The 12,287-nt window shown below is 43.4% G+C and overlaps 1 protein-coding gene across 4 annotated transcripts in view; it reads right to left on the reverse strand.

The window, feature by feature from the left end:
* Positions 1-12,287, reverse strand: part of ALG8 (ALG8 alpha-1,3-glucosyltransferase) — a 496,629-nt gene that overhangs the window by 436,614 nt on the left and 47,728 nt on the right. The window lies entirely within an intron of this gene.

Here is a 12,287-nt window from a genome sequence, read left to right on the forward strand (position 1 = left end):
CCCATACCCTGCTCTGTGGGCCACACACAGGTGCCCAAAAACATACACTAGGGTACAGGGTTGTATCCCCACCCATGGGTGCCATAAGGGTATCCCAAGGGTCTGTTCATCACGACCAAAAAGAGGAAGAGCTGCACTGCCAGGAGTCCCGCATGGACTGCTGTGCAGAAAATAACAGGACACACATGATAAAAGGACTACAGAACAAGGACATGGATGACCTGTCCCTCCAATGCATTTCCAGCACCACAGTCTGTCTACCTCATGATGCTTCACAAGGTACACAATCTAATTTAGAAACACAGCACAGTGTCATATGCACAGGAAACACCCATGTTATCACATGAAGTCAATACATAAGATAGGAATGCACACTTACGGATAGTTTTAAAGCCTATCACTGTGAGATTACCCGCCAGTCCCATATTTTTGAGATTATCACCTGACACGATTGTACTGTTCCAAGTTGTATAGCATGCCCCCCTGAGTGGTCAAGATCGGCATGGGGAGAACAATGTGTTTGGAACAAAATACCTTATCCACAGTTTGTGTCCCATGATCCCATTACATATTGGCCACCCAACCACATACCTATAGGAGAAGATAACAGCCCCTTAAGATTACAGGCATTTGCACAATTATACCATAGGGAACTGTAGCCTATGCTCTGCGCCGGTAAACCTGAGTCAAGAACAGGTAAGGATCTGTGCCACCACTAGGCCAGTGAATCTGTAATGGGAGGAGAAGCAATAGGAATAAAATAGAAAATTAGGGCCAGTCAGGTTACAATGCCATTGCATTGACAGGGATCATTATAAACCTCATTGTTCATCGCGCCCATGCCAAGCTATCGTTTTCATTAGAAGATAATTCATCCATGAAATTGGCATACATGACAGAAAGGTTCAACAACAGACTCTCGTCCGACCCACCAGAGCGGCCTATACTGTCTGACAATCCCCGCCTTTAAATGAAAGACAATCAGTGGCAATAGTTTCCCTGTCAAAGCCGCCCCACTTTGGAACTCTCTCCCACCCACTACGAGGGCGGAACAAACTTACCATCATTTTAGACTAAATATCATCAAATGGCTTAAGGCTAATGATCGTTAAACCTACCCTGACTGGCACTTGGGATCCTAGACTTTATGTCACCTGCACATGTGTACCACCACTGTAACCTATCGTACCGTTGTATATCACCCATTTTGTATCATGACTATGTAAATATGTAACTTTGTATTTTACCTGTAACCATGTAAGCCGAAAATGTACTTGTTCTCTGCGCCCTGATACCTTTGGGTCTGGTGCGCATTACAAATAATAAAAGCAAACAAACAAAACAAAACAAATATAAGTTACTGCTGGGTATGCAGCCACCTGTCGCAACCCTTCCGAAGACACTTATCCTCTTGATGCTGTTCTGACCTAACACTATGGAACTACTAACATTTAGTGCTGGGACCAACACATTTGACTACCTCTAAGGGCCAGAATAGATTGTCCAGAACGCTTAGAGTACACCATGCATACCGATTCCCTTTTTGTGTAGGGATAAAAGAAGGAGGAGGGAGATGCTGGGTAATACAATAGGGTGTAACTTCATAGCAGAACTGCTTGCAAACGGCACTGCCTTACTGACAGGAGATAACTGGGGAACACACCATCTTGAAGGCAAATGGACCAATACTACAGATCATGTCTTATGTCTACTGAAGAGGCAACACTGGTTTAAGAATGTGCACCCCTCCAAAGTCATTAAGCAGTATTCTTATCATGAGAGAGTATTGTGGACAAAGTGAAGGGCAATGTTTACCTCACTCGGTTAGAGTGGCAATATCACTGAACATGAACACCACCGAGTCATATTCTAACCTGTGTGCCCTAAATACCAATAACCTTCCACTACCACAATGGTTGATCTGGCTCTGCGGGACAAGAGTGCATAAGGCACTACCTTCCCAATGGGTGGGACGATGCTCGCTCACACATCGGATTCCCCGGGTTGCAGGTGTTTAAGGATTCCCCCTAGCCCCCTGGAAACATTAGAAACACTTGCTCACTGAATAAGAGGAGCAAAGAGAATGCACTTGCAATCGTGGATACTTACCTCCCATTACCATTTGGAGGTTACACATATGCCACCGCACAGATTGGTACTGCTCTCTTAAGACCCCATGCATTTCTACAGAGGTGCCTTCGGTCACTGAACCCTTTTTCTGATGTGCTGATATAAAGTACTCATATGGCTACCAGGGAAGGAGTGCTTTTTAAGCACCCCATTTTGTTTCCAGGATGATTCAATCGCCCTGAACATGGGTTGTGGATTATGATGCTGGAAGCCGTGATTTAGTTTTGGCTACACCAGGGTTGTTGCCACTTTTACTTCATTGGTACCCCTAGTGACATACATGGTAGCCACTGGTGTACCTATGTATTAAACTCTGTTTGAGGCCTTTTTGTTGACTTTGTGGACAATAAGGCATGGCCAAAATGTCAATCCTGCTGAGGTGGGCTCATCCTGAGCCCACAAAGATACCCTTGGTTTATAGTTTGTTCCGGGCAATCGGGAAGCTTGGATGGCTGACTTTACATCATGGTACTGCCCTCCTTCCAAGCCTGCACCTTTCCTCCCAAAGCGAAAGACTTGCACACCCTGTGCTGCCTTACCACTTCTACCTACTCTACCCTACCTGATCACTGGTCCATTCTGATTCAGGCTCCACTTACCTGCAGCCCCTCACCAGTTGACTGCTTGTTGCCACTCTTGCTCTCCCAAACCTTCACCTACCCCCTGGCATAGGACATCATGGAAAGGAAGAAGGAACTGCTCTCTCCAACCATTTTATTTTTAAGCTGAGAAACCACAGATAACTATTTGCATCGCAGACATCATCCTGTTTTTTAAACAGCTGTAAACCCCTTGGTGGTGTAAGGGGTGCAGGCATTACTCGTCAGATAATGGCACCAGGGCCCACGTTAAGGCCCTCACTTCACTTGGGTCTATAACTCCGGTCCCATGTCAATACCTGACCGTTAATATCCCCACCCCGGAGCTTATTGCTTAAGTGTACACTGCTTGGAGAATCTTACTTGGCATTTTGCTGTATTACACCTGTCCCCTATCTTCGTAAGAGTGAAGCGATACTACTCTGTTATATTTACCAGTGAGAAATTGCACTAACTCTGCTCACATACACTACAGGTTAGTCTCTCATATACCCACACCATATAAATTCAGAAAAACCTCCCAATAATGTATTAATACACTTTAGGTTCTGTGATTAAGTCCCATGTTGAAAATAGGATGAGAATGGGGTAACCATGGGAGGCAGGCAGAAGTTAAGGTGTGATAGGCAAGAAGGCAGATATGCGAAGTTGCAGATGAAGAGGCAGGGATGTGAGGAGGAGAAAGAACTTGCATGCCACAGAAAAAAAGGATGCAGGTGAGGGTGCACACCATGTATTGCCACAGAAAAAAAGGATTGCATGTAATTGAGTGTGAAAAGTCCTCTCCGCAATACAAGAAAATTGAAAGAGGACAGGATGGGACAGGTCAGCTGGAAGTGGCGAGTTGGTAGAGGGGTGGCCATGAGCAGACTGGGGAGGGAAGATGGTGGACGGTAAGGGAATGGCGAGGGATACGCGCGGGTGGCGAGTTGCCCGGAAAGACAGAGGATGGAAGATGAGGTGGTTGGGGGAAATGGCGCACAAATTAATCAATTGTCCAACTCTCATTGTGTGATAACCCCACTTTATGGGAGGTGCAAAAGTTATTAATTTTGTAAAGTTAAGGTAGGATCGCAGACGAGTATGGAAGAGCAACCGAGAAGACCAAAAGCAAACTAAGACGGACTCGCTAGGAGAGGAATCGCATTTCCACTGAAACGTGATTCACTGGGTAACCCTGTTTAAAAGAAACAGGTCAGCTTACTAAAGGGGTACGAACACATGCCAGTGTTCTCTAGCGTACAAGGGAAAACATTTACACTGTGCAAAAAACCACAAAACAGAACAACCCCAGTGGAACTAGTCACAGTGCTGAATTCATATAAAATAAAGATATCAGTAGCACTGTATTTTCTAAGCAAAAACAGCTGTTCATAATGTCGATGGCTGGCAAGTGGACCCATATCACGCAATGCCTTGTAGCAGTCCTGGCTTTTCTGCCAACTGCTTGGTGTAGGTTCATACTTATGAGGACAACTAAACTACAGGTCTCAGACTGCAAAGTGGCCGAAAAGATGGGACTGGCTCAGGATAGGCACATTTCAGCCTTTGTTGTCAATAGCCAAGTATTTCGCCACTAGACAAATTAATTTGTTTGGCACTGTGGCAAAATAATATGTACATACATGGGGAAACCAAGCAGAGAAATATTTCTATACGTATCTCTTGGCTCAATTAAGACATAAAGCTTGAACAGGACGCCTACGTGCATACACCAATCCCAAAAATGTTGCCAAGAGCTACATGCACTAATACAAAGTGTGGATAATTAACATTAACAAGTCCTTGACCGAGTTCTGGATACATATTTTTATCAATGTAAAAACTGATTGATAGTCGCCTGAAAGGGTGATGAGAATTTGCGTATCATCTGCATAGTTTGTGTATTATATGCTGAGGTTATCTAGATGATCAAAAAGGAGCTTCGTAAATATGTTATAAAGGGTAGGGGAGACACATGTGATAGGTGAGGGATCCGCTGAAGCAGTAGGGGAGAAAACCCTCATTGATCTGTTAAGGATTTCAATCTGGCACACAACCGGGTCTCGCCTAGCATGTAGTGCGCAATTTTTCTTTTTGTGTCTATAATTTCAATATTCTGAATGATATACCACTCATATCACACTTGTCTCAAAATACACCCCCAGGTCACACTGGACCAGGAATCAGGCTAGTTTGTAAAGGTAAATAAATTATTTAGTTAGTTAATATTCAAATCACACATACATTTTAATATATATATATATTCAGTAAAAAAACTTTGTTAAAAGGGACGTTATGGTTAAGTTGCGCTACTAAAAACCTATGAAATTCATTACAAAAAACCTTTGTTAACGGGACGTTATGGTTCGAAGTAAAACCGAAAAACCCTTGAAATTCCGCCAGTTATGGTAAGCTAAGCAACCATAACTCCCGCCACCACTGTGCACTGCCAAGATTAACACCCAGGACAAAGATGACATCACAAATGTCATTGATAACATCACATGTTGGCTCTCCCTTTTTTCCTTTACTGCCATATCTAGGCCACATTGTTTTCTTCAGTAACAGTCAGGAATTAAAAATGGAAAAGGTACTCTATTTCTATACTTATCCTTCAAGTATGTTCTTACAGTAATTCCCTTAGGGTCCACTCAAATCCTGTGATACATATGCATAGGATAAGTAGCACCTTTGAAATAGAGCAATCATTTCTCTGCATAAAGGTAATCAGTTAGGTTATGAACACTTTCTGCTACTACTGCTCCTTTTTTCCTGTGACGGTTAGGCAGCAGGTCACGAGTACGTGCATCTGGCGTGCATAAAATCCATCACTTGGTATTTGGAATCCATGGCAATCACAGTAAGGCAGGATGTAGCTGTGCGGAAAACATAACAGAAAATATGTATCAATACCCAACCTTTAGCAAACAATTTCAAAAATGACAAAAAGAACGTGGAAACTGATACACAAATCGATGTGGTCATATATGACATTTTAAAGAAATATTAGCGTTGAACATGGGTGCATCTAGTGATAGCCTACAAACGCCGAGAATCTGCACTCTCCATAAGTAAAACAAAATGACAACTACACAGAAAGATAGTACCTTCAGTTACATTGCCAAAAGTAATGTTATGCTAATAAAAAATTAAATCTCGGTCCGGTGTAAAGTCATAAAAAGTAAACTTACACGATATTCACCGTCTCCATTGCCTTGGTGAAACTCAGACAGCAATGTACTTGTTGCACCAAAGAATCTTCTTGAACTGATTTTACACGTGCCTTACAAACGTTTTGAATACATAACCTTATCAAATAGTATTTTTTGCAAACTTTCACTCCCTGCATTCTTACTGGATTTTTCCTTTTCGCTCAAGATCAAAAAACAATTGACCCTTATGGGTTCGTCAGATCCGTGGGCCTACTCATCTCGCAACCAAAAAAGCAAAGCAAGTGACCTTCACTCAGAATACATTCTGACTTTGCAACAACATGTCTCAATGCATTCATGAGAACTGGTACTCCCATTCACTTGCAGACCCGCTGTTTCCATCAAACAGTGCAGGTGCTGCCTCAGATTTCAAACTCTAGGACGTCAGTCAGACGGCAATATTATTTTAAATACATTGTAACACAGACACAGTAATTCTTCGCCTGTACTTAACGGACACTACATTGAGCAGGAACCTTCAATTTACCGTATGCTTTTGGTGACAAGAAAACCCCACTTTTTGACCTCCTGCTGCCACATCCCATCCCAGCCTCATTAACTCTCACCTTCCGAGACAGTATTTCATAAGTTTAACAAGTGCAATGTTGTGTTGTTTTATATGTGTTAGCGGCGATGTCCGCATACACAAAAACACGAATGAAAGATGGCGGGCGCAGCGAAACAATCTGAAGCACTTCACGCTGTTCAACATCCAATCAGTGAACGCGTCACATGTCCGCGGACATGACGCCACGGATTAACCAATCGGTATCTTGTCCGTGGACAGAACAGGGAAGTGTGACCGCGGAGCGGACATAGATATCACTCATTTTTTGAGACATACTTTTTGGTCGTTTTAAAGAAAAGTACTGGACGGATTGGCACCAAATTTACAAAATCACGCTTTCGGGACCAAGCTCCTGCTGCAAATTTGGTGACAATCCGTCCACCGGTTTGGGCTGTAGGCGTGCACAATGTTCCCCCATTCAGTCTATGGGAAAAAAAGACGTTTTGGGACCCCCTCCTATAACTTTTCCCCCCCTGGACCAAACATCACCACACTTTGCAGAAATATTCACAGTGACCCATATACTATTTTTGCAAGGTTTGGTGAGGATTCGTCCAGGGGGAGCGAAGTTATAAGCTGCCCATAACGTGCTCTTTAACCATAACTACATAGCCACTGCAGCAATCACCAAGCGGTGACAATTCAAAAATAAGTAAAGCAATTGAATTCACTTATAATAATGTAGAATAGAAAATACAGGAAAAGAACAGTTTTGGTTTGTGAACGGATAGCGTTTAGGTTAATATTTCCCCCTGCTAAGTTCTTAAGGCACAAATGAGCAATCCTACACAGATGGAAGTAAGCAGCAAGTATTCAGGAATGAAAGACAATGTCTAGAGTTTGAATGCAATCTTCACTCCCCAAACAAGAGAGAAAACCGTTTTTGGAAATTGACACTTTTAAAATGACAGGTGAAAATGGCTTTGTGACACAATGCAAAAGGGTGCAAAAATGCTTAAATTCATAAGAATTCTTATGAGAGCAACACTAAACCGGTCCTAACCAAAATGAACTACAAGATAAACAACAATACACACTTTGGATCAGAATGGGAGTGTGGAAATACTTTAAATGATAAAAAGACATGTGGGAAACTTTTGAAAAATTTAAATTCGCGGCAAAATGTCACCATGCGATGTTTGATGAAAACTGGTGAAATGCACTAATCCGCGATGTGGTTGTTGGTTGTGGATGTTGCTAAGGGTCTTAGGTATCGGTGAGAGTTGAAATTAGGTTTCTATCTTTAAAATAGAAGAAGTTATAGAAGTTTTACCAAGAGGTGTTTTTAAAAAAATAGGCATGAAAATGAAAACAGAATTCAGTTCTTAAAATGCCAATGATGCTCTAAACTAGGGTATTCCGGCTGGTTACCAGCTTGAAACACAGTAAGCCCCAGGGTGGTCCGCAGAAACCAAACCCTGGCACCTCTGTGTCCGCCTTGAAGGAATCAGTCGGATTACCCGTGGGATAATATGAAGGGTTTGGGATTTTCAAAAGACAAAAAAAAAGGATTTTCAAGAAATTATTACTATGACAAGAAATCAAAGCAAGGTTTCAGACTGGAGTGACACTACTACAAGTTCTTAAGTGAAAGAGAGGATGCGTTGAGATTGGGATAAGACAAGGCAATATACTATGGGTCACTGTTATTCCTGTTGATACTTCCAGTCCACTGTACTTAAGATTGGACCGTCAGAGTTCTGGTTATTGGATCGGGTCAGGTCTACTGGCAGCAGAGCACTTCTGGAGGGGTCAGTCAGCTGGGCGGTTCTGGTCAATTTGGAAAGGATTGGCCCTTCTGGTCACTGGACACGGCAGATTAGCAGGATGCAAGTTTCAGCAGGCAAGCCTTAATGGTAGCAAGCTAGACTGGATCAGAATAAAATTCTCTTACGGTTGCGATGGTTGAATTTGGGTCTAGCTAAAGAGAGTTCAGTAATGCTAAGGCCTGGATTCTGCAAAGAAGTCTGGAATCAGCTACAAGATGACGAGTTCTGGAGCAAAGCGCTGCACTCAAATCTGGATGTGTTCAGGAAGCAGTGTGTATGTGTGGTGAAGCTCCTATATTTATCCTACCAAATGACATCACAAAGTTTATGGTATGGGCAGCATTTCAAACCACACCCCACGGCTGTGAGTGGCCACAGGCTCTTGCCTTGTTCTGGTTGGCAGTCAGAACAGAGCTGTCATCTTTATGATGGGATTTAGGAACTCCCACATTGATTTCAGCCAAACCTTAACTTTTGCACAAATGTACATTTCTAAATTATGTCCCCTAATAAAATCGGACACACATTGCATATTTGATGGGTTATTCTGGTGTCCAATTCCCATCTCTGTAAGAGCCGTCTTTGTCATTCTGTGGAATTTTATCAATTTTAATCATAACGGTTTGGCCTAATAATTTCTAATTCAATGCATATCTGGGCGATGACCCCTAGAAACATGGGTATACAATATCATATTTGCAATAGTTTTGCCACAATCAATGTTTTGGTGTAACTTTGGTTCCTTATGTAGTAAGAACTCCTACTAAATCTTCAAATGTCTAGCATGAGTTCAGATTTATAAGTATGTATTTTCACTAGTCTACTTAATTTGGCTGGAATGTTAAATGCCATAAAGTTCTGTGGCAAAATAAGAAATTTCCATTCAAACTCCATGCCAGGTTTTCTTTTCTTACTTCCCAAGTGAGCAAAGGGCCAGTCCTTTGAAGTTCACTGAGAAACCTCCTCCACATCCTGCCCATCCTTTGGGAGGATGGGTGTCCAAGCCTTCCTTTGTCCTTGGGTCAGCCAAAGACGCATGGCTAATGAGGTCTTTGTTCTAAATATGCAGGAACCTCCAGCACCCATTAGGCCTTCCTGGGAGCAGCTTAATGTCAACATGAAGTGTCATTTTTCTCAGGCTGGACCTTGTCAAGTCAGAATTAACCAGTTACTCCAAACTGGGTTACTTTAAAATTCATTTTAAGGACCTTCATTGAAAACATATACAACTAAACACAGTTTACAAGGGATTTGAACATTTAGAAGAATTAAGCCCTTCACAAACATGCTTTACACAGGCTAATTTTGCAATTTCTTCAGGAAAAAGATACACATTTAAACAGGGTTTTTACATCTTATTTTCTTATGCAGCACACACATTCAACTCAGCATTATCCTGTCTTTGAGTGCTGGGATTTATTTTGCATAAAATACATTTCTTAGTTGCTCTCAGTCAGTGAGGCCCGGTTTCTTCTGACTGCACTGGATGATCTGTGGTTTCAGCACACTTCATTTCAATAGTTCACTTGGAGAATGACCGAATTTAGCACCAAAACTGCACTTTGAAGGTTGCAATTGATTTGGAAAACTGCATTTTAAAGGCATTTTCAGATGTTAGCCCACTTCTGTGGCCTTGCTTCATGAGACAGGTAACAGCACCCACTGGCATTCTCCTGCAGAGAGTCCTGTTTTGACACCAACTTTGACTGTGCGTGGCAGGGGTCTGCAGCCTTTTGTGATTTATGAACTATGCACAGTTTTGCAGATTTAGCGCGCACAGGTGTTATCGCATCCATTTTTGTCAATTTCTTTCCCCCATTGGCAAAGGGATGTAGTGGAGCGCATTGGCATGGGTAAAAATATCCCACAGATCTATCGGACAGGAAGGAGTTGACCCATGCTGCAGCTTTGGTGGAGAAGGAGGCAGATGTTATAAGGTGGTTAGGTAGGATGTTGTGGTCAACGCTGCCGAGAGGTCCAGTAGGAGGAGTAGCGCTTTCCTTTGTCCCTAGCCTCATCCATCTGGATTTTCAGATCCAAGAGGGCTGTTTCTGTCCTGTGTCTTGGTGTTACGCTCACCTGGTCCCCACAGGGGCGTCGATCGGACCCGGACAGCTGCGGTCTCCACCAACGTGATGCGTAGTGCCGAGATGACTGTCTGGACTGGCCCGCCTAATCTCATCTGCTTGATCCGTAGAAGTATTCTCCTGCAAGTGGAGAAAGGGATTTAGCCACCCGTGGATTTTAGTGATGGCCCCCTCCCACTGTTCTCGTTCTCCCCACTTGTCACCTCCGATATCCCCTTTTAGTAACCTCACCTTATGTTTTAAATGATGAGCTCTCCATCCTGCATGGCATGCAGGGGCACGTAGATACCAATTACTTCACTGGTTTGAAGGTACTGGAGGAATATTGACTCCGGGGTTTATAAAGTTCAAAGAGTTCAATATGTCCGATGTTCACTCTTGTTCCATTCCCTTGTTGAATTGCAGCTGGTTCAAAAGAATGTTGCCTGGAGGCAGCTGATGGCGTTCAGGTAAGAGTCTGTATTACCCAACACTGTCCGGTAAAAGTTGCATGAGTTTAACTTGTTGTTTTCTCTCCCTTTATAGGTGCGGAATATGAAGATGAGGCGTATTAAAGGGCAATGCCTCCGGTGGTAAATCAGGTAAGCCTATGGTGGTAAGAGATTGTATTTGTTGGCTCTCTTGGCTCACCTTGTTGTTTCTTTTGTTTTCCCCCAGGTGCTGGAGTTCGACGAAGAAAATGATGGAGGCAGCGCCGAATCGAAAGATGCTGTGGACTGGTGAGTATAACGCAGCGCTGCTGCTGGCGATGCAACGCGTGCTGGAATAATGTCCTTTCCAGGCTCGGAGACGTGCTGGATCCGGAATCAGGTAAGGAATTAAAATAATGTCCGTGATCTAACCTTTTGTTCTTTTTCCCCCTTTTTCTAGGAGCTCCGGATTCGAGGCGGGCGTGGCAGAAGACTGGATGCTGACGTGCAGGCACGGTGAGCGTTACGCTGCAGGATGCAGAATAACGCGAAGCGTGTGCTGCTGTTCGGGCGTGGTTTAAATAGCCTCCAAGTAGTTCCAGGTAAGAAGTTCCCCAGAACCACACCCAGTAAAAAATAGTCCCATCCAGGCCTCACGTTGGCTTGGATTCATTTGCAGCATGGTCTGCATGAGGTAAGTAATGTCTATGAGCCTGGCGCCAATGGCGCCAGGACTGGTTTCTAAGATGAGCCTGGCGCTTAGGGTGCCAGGACTGAACCCAAACAGCCCCCAGCCGGGGCTGCTGGGGTTTTAACAAGTATCTGGATGCCTGCTCCCGGGGCTGATGGACTCGATCCGGATGCCCGGGGGTAAGCATCATGACACTTGGTCTAAAACCAGATTGACTGAGGCCTAAGAGGTTCTTGGTCTCAAGATGATTTTGAATCTGGACATATGCTGCCTTGTCTAGGATTTTTAGGCGAAAGGGCACTGTAGTGATTGGTCTGAAGTTGGTAGGGATATTGGGGTCAAGGTTAGGTTTTTTGATAAGTGGCATAAGCCAGGCGTCTGAAATTTTTAGGAACGGTGCAGGATGCAAAAGAGTTTACGAAGGATGTGATGAGAGGGGCACATTCTTTGCCCCTTCTTTAATTATTGAAGCTGGGCAGATGTCTCCTTGGCATCTGGTGCTTGGAGTAGGCAGTATATAGTTTAAGTTATCATGTTTGGCCGTGGTCGCAAAGCTGGATTTTTTTGCTTCAATTTTAGATTGCAGCAGTGCTATTTTGTAGAGTAGTGCCTTTTGAATGTTTGTACACCAAAGGGCATCCTTATTACAAGAGTCTGGGGGAGATGGGAGTTTCCAGTTCTTTGAGGATGTTGAAAAGCTCATTGGAGCTGGATTTGGCATTGAGGATTCTATTGTTGTAGTTTTCCGTTTTAGTTTGCAATATAGCAGTTTTATATACTGTAGATGCATTTATGAACTTGTCCTTGTTTGGAAGTTTTTTTCCAAAACAACTCTGCGA

Source organism: Ambystoma mexicanum, chromosome 7q (assembly GCF_040938575.1).
Source record: "Ambystoma mexicanum isolate Mex_15411 chromosome 7q, UKY_AmexF1_1, whole genome shotgun sequence".
Classification (NCBI taxonomy): Eukaryota; Metazoa; Chordata; class Amphibia; order Caudata; family Ambystomatidae; genus Ambystoma; species Ambystoma mexicanum.